The 9,575-nt window shown below is 51.7% G+C and overlaps 1 long non-coding RNA gene across 1 annotated transcript in view; it reads right to left on the reverse strand.

The window, feature by feature from the left end:
- The window catches only part of LOC120402161, a 44,047-nt gene extending 38,918 nt beyond the window's left edge, over positions 1-5,129 (reverse strand). The window contains exons 1-3 of the long non-coding RNA XR_005597027.1: positions 5,071-5,129; positions 4,338-4,424; positions 3,594-3,754 (exon numbers count right to left, since the gene is read on the reverse strand). This is a non-coding gene — a long non-coding RNA (uncharacterized LOC120402161). The remainder of the gene's footprint in view (positions 1-3,593; positions 3,755-4,337; positions 4,425-5,070) is intronic.
- Positions 5,130-9,575: the final 4,446 nt, after the last annotated feature.

Genomic DNA, 9,575 nt, shown 5'->3' on the forward strand with positions numbered 1-9,575 from the left:
TGGCCACGCCTCCACAGCAGGGAGGGGGAGCGAGCCACCGGCAGCGTCTGAGCCCTGAGCCGAGCAGCAGCAGCGTCTGTCCCTATCAGACAGACTCAGCCGGTGAGCTGTGGGGGCAGCCAGACACAGAGACACAGCCGGGGAGGGGGGATTGGTGGGGACAAACAGACACAGCCAGGGAGTTGTGGGACAGACAGACACAGCCGGGGGTGGCGGGGGCAGCCAGCCAGACACAGCCAGGGGGTTGTGGGACAGACAGACACAAGGACACAGCCAGGGGGTTGTGGGACAGACACACACAGCCGGGGGTGGTGGGGACAGACAGACACAAAGACATAGCTGGGGGGGGCGTTGGAGGGGACAGACAGACACAGTCGGGGTGGTGGGGACAGCCAGCTAGACACAGCCGGGGGTGGTGGGAACAGACAGACACAAGGACACAGCCGGGGGGTTGTGGGGACAGACAGACACAGCCGGGGGGTTGTGGGGACAGACAGACACAGCCAGGGGGTTGTGGGACAGACAGACACAAGGACACAGCCAGGGGGGTTGTGGCACAGACACACACAGCCGGGGGTGGTGGGGGCAGCCAGACAGACACAGCCAGGTGGTTGTGGGACAGACACAAGGACGCAGCCAGGGGTTGTGGGGACAGACAGACACAGCGGGAGACAGACAGACAGATACAGCCAGGGGGTGGTGGGGACAGACAGACACAAGGACACAGCCGGGGGTTGTGGGACAGACACACACAGCCGGGGGTGGTGGGGACAGACAGACACAGCTGGGGGGTGGTGGGGACAGACAGACACAGCTGGGGGGTGGTGGGGACAGCCAGCCAGACACAGCTGGGGGGTTGTGGGACAGACAGACACAAGGACACAGCCAGGGGGTTGTGGGACAGACAGACACAAGGACACAGCCAGGGGGGTAGTGAGGACAGACAGACGGACACAGCTGGGAGGTTGTGGGGACAGACAGATGGAGCCGTGGGCGGGGAAAGGAGCAGCAATGGGCACCCCGGGGCTGGTATAAAATACACAGGATGGGGGGGAGCTTCCTGAGGGGACTATAGCAACACCCCCCGCAGAGCAGACCCAGGTTGCAGCTGGCTCTGCCCATCACAGCCCCCTGCCCCACAGATACCCACACAACCCTCTGCCCCCTCGAGAGACTCCCAATGACCCCTGTCACTCCTCTCCAGAGAGCCCTCCCCTTTGTGCCAGCCCACTCCCCTCCCCCACTGCCTCCCCTCCTCCAAAGCTCCCTACAATCTCCCCCTTTGCCTTCCGCCCCCCAGCCCAGCCCAGCCCATTCCATTGGCCGGGAGGCTCCCAGTCTATTGGCTATCAGGGCCCACGGGAGCTGCACCTGAGGCAGGGTGCCTGCTTACAGATGCAGACCTGCCTGGCTGTGCCTCCACAGCACAGGGAGCGGGAGCCACAGGTGAGCAAGCCCTGGTCATCATCACAGGCCCAGTAATTCTCTGGATATTTAATTTCACTGAGGCAAAATGTGTGCAATTTTATGGGTTGAATGATTGAATGACATAATACCCACCTGCCCGCATTGTCCATCACTAAGTCCAGTAATTTTGTCAAGTGTTTGTTGCACAACATGATGGTGCCTACCCCTACCTTGTGCTTCAGGGGGTGATGGGGTCCAGGGCAGCCTGTTATAGAACTACCTGATTAGTAATTGGATATGTTGGCTGGCATCTTTTTTTACGTGTTTGCTCCCCCTGACGTTAGAACCTGGCTACACCAATGGGGAGGGGAGCTTCCTAGACCTGTGCAGCTGGGGCTTAGGTGAATTTTGTGATACTGTGCCCCTCCCCAGCTACCACCCTGCAGTCCCCACTCCTGCACCATGCTGGGCCAGGGGCAGCCCCATCCCCAGTGGCAGCAGGAGAGGCCACACGTGATGGCAACCTCCCCTCGGTACCCACCATAGGGAGGCGAGTGGGCTTTCTGGACCTGAGAGGGACCTAGGAGCATGTGCAGCGAACTGCGGGGAGAGGAGGGTCCCTCCTGGAGCTTGCTGCTGCCAGGGAGGGTGGAGGAGTCCTCTTTGGCCCTAGCCCTGGGGCAGCCTGTCTGCACCCCAAGTTCCTTATCCCCAGCCCTGCCCCAGAGTCCTCACCTGACGGGAAAAACACGCAACTTAAATTTGGTGGTCAGTTTAGAGTATCATAGAATATCAGGGTTGGAAGGGGCCTCAGGAGGTCATCTAGTCCAACCTCATGCTCAAAGCAGGACCAATTCCCAACTAAATCATCCCAGCCACGGCTTTGTCAAGCCGGGCCTTAAAAACCTCTAAGGAAGGAGATTCCACCACCTCCCTAGGTAACCCATTCCAGTGTTTCACCACCCTCCTAGTGAAAAAGTTTTTCTTAATATCCAACCTAAACCTCCCCCACTGCAACTTGAGACCATTACTCCTTGTTCTGTCCTCTGCTACCACTGAGAACAGTCTAGATCCATCCTCTTTGTAACCCCCTATCAGGTAGTTGAAAGCAGCTATCAAATCCTCCCTCATGCTTCTCTTCTGCAGACTAAACCATCCCAGTTCCCTCAGCCTCTCCTCAGAAGTCATGTGCTCCAGCCCCCTAATCATTTTTGTTGCCCTCCACTGGATTTTCCAATTTTTCCACATCCTTCTTGCAATGTGGGGCCCAAAACTGCACGTAGTACTCTAGATGAGGCCTCAACAATGTTGAATAGAGGAGAATGATCATGTCCCTCGATCTGCTGGCAATGCCCCTACTTATACAGCCCAAAATGCTGTTAGCCTTCTTGACAAAGGCCAGAGGAGGGAGTGTTAGTGCCTTTGCGGACTTCTGGGAAGTGCATGGGGTGGAAGGGGATGCTGGGATGCTCTGGAACCACTCCTTCAAAGCCAGTCAGGACTCTGGGGGAGCCTCCTCTCTGAGCAGACTGTCTCCAGGGCAAGAAGCTTACACCTTCCTGGGTCTGACCTCAGAGCATTCAGCATGCCCTTCCACACCATGCACTTTCCGCAGTGAGTCCGCCCAGGCGGGGTCCTGGGGCAGCCAGAGGTCCCTGCACCCCAATTCCACAGTCAGATGTGACTCTCAGCCAGACAGTAAAACAGAAGGTTATTAGATGACGGGAACACAGTTTAAACAGAGCTTGTTGGTACAGAAAACAGAACCCCTCTGTCAGGTCCATCTTGCGGGGTGGGGAGCCCAGAACCAAGTTCTGAGTCTCTCCCCATTTCCCCAGCCAGCTCCAAACTGACACTCCCTCCTCTGGCCTCTGTGTCTCTTCCGGACAAGGAGGCCACCTGATCTCTTTGTCCCCAACACCTTCAGTTGGCATCTTGCAGGGGAAACTGAGACACCCACACAGTATTCAGAGAAAATATTAAGAACATTCCCACTTCATCACAACAGGTGCAACAAAATATAATACTGTATATTGAAGTAGGCAAGTGCTGCTTCTGACTTTCCACTTTTAATTGACCCTTGTAATCTTGTGGCGCTGACGCGTTGTAGCTTCATTTTATATCGGCTTACAGGGCGGGAGCGGGGGGGCACCACCATTTTGGGCCCCACCAAAAATTATACAAACCTGCCGCCTATGCACCCAACTGTCATTCTGCACATGCTGAGCTGGTAGCTGAATCTTTCCTGGGTGCTGTTGAGGTGGATGCCTTCATGAGCCAATGGCGCAAGGGGTAGGTTGGGTCCTCCCAGTATCGCTACTCACATTTCAACATTGCCAATAGTAATCTGCCAGTCAAGAAAGTCTCTGATTGTAACTTTCAACAGTCTTGTGTTCTTAACAATGCAAGCATCACGTATCTTCCCTAACCAGCCAACACTGACATTGGTGAAGCATTTTTGATGACCCACCAATGCTTGCACAACCATATAAAGGTAGCCCTTTCTGTTGGTTGAGGAGGGGTGGCAGGAGAGGTGACATACAGGGTAAGGGGCCAAGGCCAGGGCTGCTGCTGGAGGGCAGGGTCTAGCGCCAGAAGCAGGTCCAGGGTCTGGGGAGAGAGGCTGGGGGTGGAGCCACAGCCAAGCTGCCTATGGGGCTGGCAGATGAGCTCACAGGCCCCATACCCTTGAGGTGAGAAGCCACTCCAAGAAGCAAGCAACAGGGAGAAGTCTTAGGCCACGCATCAGGGCTGGGGTTACATGTGTTATAAAACCCTAGCGAAGACATGCCCTAGATTAGCTGTGTCCTCAGCTCTACCAGTGAGTCTTATCCCAGAACATCCAGACATTCTGGAAGGCTTTCCATGAAGATCTGAAGTGAAATCCTCAACAATTTAATAAACAGCACCTTGACCCTAATCATACAAACTTGTAAAGACTCTGGACAAGTCATCCAAGGTGGCAGCAGGAAAAAAGAGGTAACATCCTATCAGCAGGCCAAATTGCTCACCACTTGCTGCAAAGAAAGAAGAAGTTTTCTTACAACAGTTGGCAGCAGTCACAAGAAAAACAGTGCAACAGGAGTCAGAAGATGCTAAACAAAGCGACCTGCACACAAACAAACAGCTTTTCAAGCAGGGGTGTACACGAGGGGGCCTGAGAAAGAGGGACCTGCTGGCACTTGCCGTGGAGTGTCTGCCGCAAATCGGCTCCTACTGGCCAGCGCCGCCCACTGCCCGGGAGCACGGGCGGCCCGTTATAGGCCAGGCTCACACACGCAGCTGAAGCCAGGGCTGCAGCGGGGGGGCTCAGGGAGGCTGATTTATACACAGCTGGTGCTGGGCAAACACCGCCCCCCCCGCCCCTTGTCCCCGGGCAGGAGCTGGTTTTACACAAACCTTTCCAGGGACGAAGCCTAAACCGTAGCCCAGAGACCGGGGGGGGCAGTGACCTCCGAGCGCCTGGGGAGAGCGGGCCAAAGACCCGGCGGTGCCCACGGGGAGCGGCCGCAGCCACACTGCGTGACCCAGGCAGGAGGAGAAGGGCCGGGCCGAGGCGCCCCCCAGCCCTGCTGCCTGCGCGGGGACCAGCGCCCGCTCCTTCACCCCTCCCCCGCCCCGACAGGAGGCGGTGCCCGGCTCCTCGCCCCGCCCCACACTCACCGGAGCGCCCGGGGCTGCCGGGTCCCCGCTCCCTTCCCCAGCGCCCAGGTTCCACCAACAGGTGTACCATCACATTTCGAAACCCTCCCGTTTTGCTACTAGTAGCAGTTTCTGCCGCACAACATAACCATCTGGGTTCCTGCTCAGGACTTGCTGCCGCCTGATCCATGGGTTGCAAATCAGGAGGGACAGAGTTTTTGGTCAAAAACACTCACATTCTGCTTCCTCCTGGCTAATGTGCCAAATGGGGTTGCAAATCAGGAGGGACAGAGTTTTTGGTCAAAAACACTCACATTCTGCTTCCTCCTGGCTAATGTGCCAAATTGACCTATTGCAGGGTTCTGGGGGTTTCTGCATTTTAATTTTATTTTAAATGAAGCGTTTTAAGCATGTTAAAAACGTATATACTTTATATACAACAACAGTTTAGTTATATATTATAGCCATAAAAAGAGACCTTCTAAAAATATTACAATGTATTACTGGCATGAGAAACCTTAAATCAGAGAGACTAAATGAAGACTCGGCACAGCTCTTCTGAAAGGTTGCCGAACCCTGATCTTTTGGATGCTTGAGGCATGCTCTTTCACTTTTTTGTGTGTGAATATATGAAAAGGGAGGTAAGGTTTGTGGGTACAGAGCACTCCCCTGACCCCAAGGTAATAACCAGAGTGGCCCCATTCATTTTTTTCAATGGCTTCCTCCTTGATTATTTCCAATGACTTGGCTGCCTACACACCTGTCACTGGTCCGGGGTTGGCTGTGCTCCTGTCACTGGTCCAGGGATGGTTGCAAATCTGGAGAGATGGGGTTTGCGGTCGAAAAGGCTCACGATTTGCTTCCTCCTGGCTAATGTGCCAAATTGACCTATTGGATGAATGAGGTGCGCACTTCCACTTTTTTGAGTGTGAATACGTGAAAAGGGAGGTAACGTTTATGGGTACAGCGCACTCCCCTGACCCAAGGTGGTAACCAGAGTGGCCCCATTCATTTTCTCCACTGGCTTCCTCCATGATTATTTCTATTGACTTGGCTCCCTACTCACCTGTCACTGGTCCAGGGATGGTTGCAAATCTGGAGGGAAGGTGTTTGCAGTCGAAAACGCTCACGATTTGCTTCCTCCTGGCTAATGTGCCAAATTGACCTATTGGATGAATGAGGTGCGCACTTCCACTTTTTTGAGTGTGAATACGTGAAAAGGGAGGTAACGTTTGTGGGTACAGCGCACTCCCCTGACCCAAGGTGGTAGCCAGAGTGGCCCCATTCATTTTCTCCACTGGCTTCCTCCTTGATTATTTCCAATGACTTGGCTGCCTACGCACGTGTCACTGGTCCAGGGATGGTTGCAAATCTGGAGGGATGGGGTTTGTGGTCGAAAACGCTCACGATTTGCTTCCTCCTGGCTAATATGACAAATTGATCTATTGGATGAGTGAGGCGCGCACTTCCACTTTTTTGAGTGTGAATACGTGAAAAGGGAGGTAACGTTTGTGGGTACAGCGCACTCCCCTGACCCAAGGTGGTAGCCAGAGTGGCCCCATTCATTTTCTCCACTGGCTTCCTCCTTGTTTATTTCCAATGACTTGGCTCCCTATGGACCTGTCACTGGTCCAGGGATGGTTGCAAATCTGGAGGGATGGGGTTTGTGGTCAAAAACACTCACATTCTGCTTCCTCCTGGCTAATGTGCCAAATGGGGTTGCAAATCAGGATGGACAGAGTTTGTGGTCAAAAACACTCACATTCTGCTTCCTCCTGGCTAATGTGCCAAATTGACCTATTGCAGGGTTCTGGGGCTTTCTGCATTTTAATTTTATTTTAAATTAAGCATTTTAAGCATGTTAAAAAACTTGTATACTTTATATACAACAATAGTTTAGTTATATATTATAGCCATAAAAAGAGACCTTCTAAAAATATTAAAATGTATTAGTGGCATGTGAAACCTTAAATCAGAGAGACTAAATGAAGACTCGGCACAGCTCTTCTGAAAGGTTGCTGAACCCTGATCTTTTGGATGCTTGAGGCATGCTCTTTCACTTTTTTATGTGTGAATACGTGAATAGGGAGGTAAGGGTTGTGGGTACAGAGCACTCGCCTGACCCCAAGGTAATAACCAGAGTGGTCCCATTCATTTTTTCCACTGGCTTCCTCCTTGATTATTTCCAATGATTTGGCTGCCTATGCACCTGTCACTGGTCCGGGGATGGTTGCAAATCTGGAGAGATGGGGTTTGTGGTCGAAAACGCTCATGATTTGCTTCCTCCTGGCTAATGTGCCAAATTGACCTATTGGATGATTGAGGTGCGCTCTTTCACTGTTTTGTGTGTGAATACGTGAAAAGTGGAGGTAAGGTTTGGGGGTACAGAGCACACCCCAGACCCCAAGGTGATAACCAGAGTGGCCCCATTCATTTTTTCCACTGGCTTCCTCCTTGATTATTTCCAGTGACTTGGCTGCCTATGCACCTGTCACTGGTCCAGGGATGGTTATGCATGTGTCACTGGTCCAGGGATGGCTGTGCCCCTGTCACTGGTCCAGCGATGGTTGCAAATCTGGAGAGATGGGGTTTGCGGTCGAAAATGCTCACGATTTGCTTCCTCCTGGCTAATGTGCCAAATTGACCTATTGGATGAATGAGGCGCGCACTTTCACTTTTTTGAGTGTGAATATGTGAAAAGGGGAGGTAAGGTTTGGGGGTACAGTGCACTCCCCTGACCCCAAGGTGATAACCAGAGTGGCCCCTTTCATGTCCTCCACTGGCTTCCTCCTTGATTATTTCCAATGATTTGGCTGCCTATGCACCTGTCACTGGTCCGGGGATGGTTGCAAATCTGGAGAGATGGGGTTTGTGGTCGAAAACGCTCACGATTTGCTTCCTCCTGGCTAATGTGCCAAATTGACCTATTGGATGATTGAGGTGCGCTCTTTCACTGTTTTGTGTGTGAATACGTGAAAAGGGGAGGTAAGGTTTGGGGGTACAGAGCACACCCCAGACCCCAAGGTGATAACCAGAGTGGCCCCTTTCATGTCCTCCACTGGCTTCCTCCTTGATTATTTCCAATGACTTGGCTGCCTATGCACCTGTCACCGGTCCAGGGATGGTTGCAAATCTGGAGTGATGGGGTTTGCGGTCGAAAACGCTCACGATTTGCTTCCTCCTGGCTAATGTGCCAAATTGACCTATTGGATGAATGACGCGCACGCTTCCACTCATTTGTGTGTGTGTGACATTATTGATATAAACTGGGACCATATAGAACATGGTTTGCAACCAAGGTCCTGTAGTGGCACCAAATCTTAGGTAAAGGTGGTCATATACGGTGGCTAAGACCAGGTTATGGGTTGGTGGTTATGATTATGCTGTCTGTATGTCTGTGTATCATTTTGTAGTTGAAGTTATAAGTATTGGCTCTGTACTGTCTGTATTTTGTATTTGTGCTCTGCTTCTGGGTGACACTGCAGACAAGTTGGTGTTAGCTCTGATAAGTTCGTTTGATGGCCTATTAAGGACCATCAGCTACACAATCGACCCATGCAGAGAAGGCTGATACGCCTTGTAACTGAGCAAAGTATGCAGGGACTTGCCCATGTGACTCTAGTCTCCATTTTGCTGTAATTTTCCACAGTAAGGACAAAGGTTCTTACACCTGGAAAAGCCTATATAAGGCTAATGCCTCATCTCCATCTTGTCTTCAGTCCTGCTTCTTACCTCTGGAGGATTTTGCTAGGAAATGAAGCTCTACAAGGGACTAGTGACCCATCCCAGTGGGGGATGTTCTCCAGAGACTTGATTTGAACCTGCAGTTTACTCCATCACTGTTACAAGCCTGAACTAAGAACTTTGTCATTACTCTATGTAACTGATTCCATTTAACCAATTCTAGCTCTCATCTCTACCTTTATGCCTTTATGAATAAGCCTTTAGATTTTAGATTCTAAAGGATTGGCAACAGCGTGATTTGTGGGTAGGATCAGATGTGTATATTGATCTGGGGCTGGGGCTTGGTCCTTTGGGATCGAGAGAACTGTTTTCTTTTATTGGGGTGTTGGTTTTCATAACCATTCATCCCCAGGATGAGTGGGTCTGGTGGTGATACTGGGAGACTGGAGTGTCTAAGGACATTGTTTGTGTGACTTGTGTTCCCCAGTGCTGTGAAACCAAATGGGACTGTAAGAGCTGGATTCACAGGCAAGAGTAATGCAGCAAAAGGCAATCCTAAAATTTGTAAACAGTTCTGATACTTTACATAGACAAATATGAGATATTCTTTTAAATACTCAAGAGATGTGATGCAGAGTTTGATGGAATATAGGGAAAGTATGTCACTGCATCAAGTCTCCTGTAGCAGTAAATTAACAGCAGGGAAGCAGATTTTTATATTTTTAGTGGCATCCAGAAACGGTCCAAGGGAGTTTTCCTGTTGAAGGGGGATGACAGGGGCCGCAGCTTATATGGGCTCGAGGTGCTTAAGCACCAGTAATCTTCAAGGCTGAGGGCTCTGC

Source organism: Mauremys reevesii, linkage group 3 (genome assembly GCF_016161935.1).
Source record: "Mauremys reevesii isolate NIE-2019 linkage group 3, ASM1616193v1, whole genome shotgun sequence".
NCBI classification, from domain to species: Eukaryota; Metazoa; Chordata; order Testudines; family Geoemydidae; genus Mauremys; species Mauremys reevesii.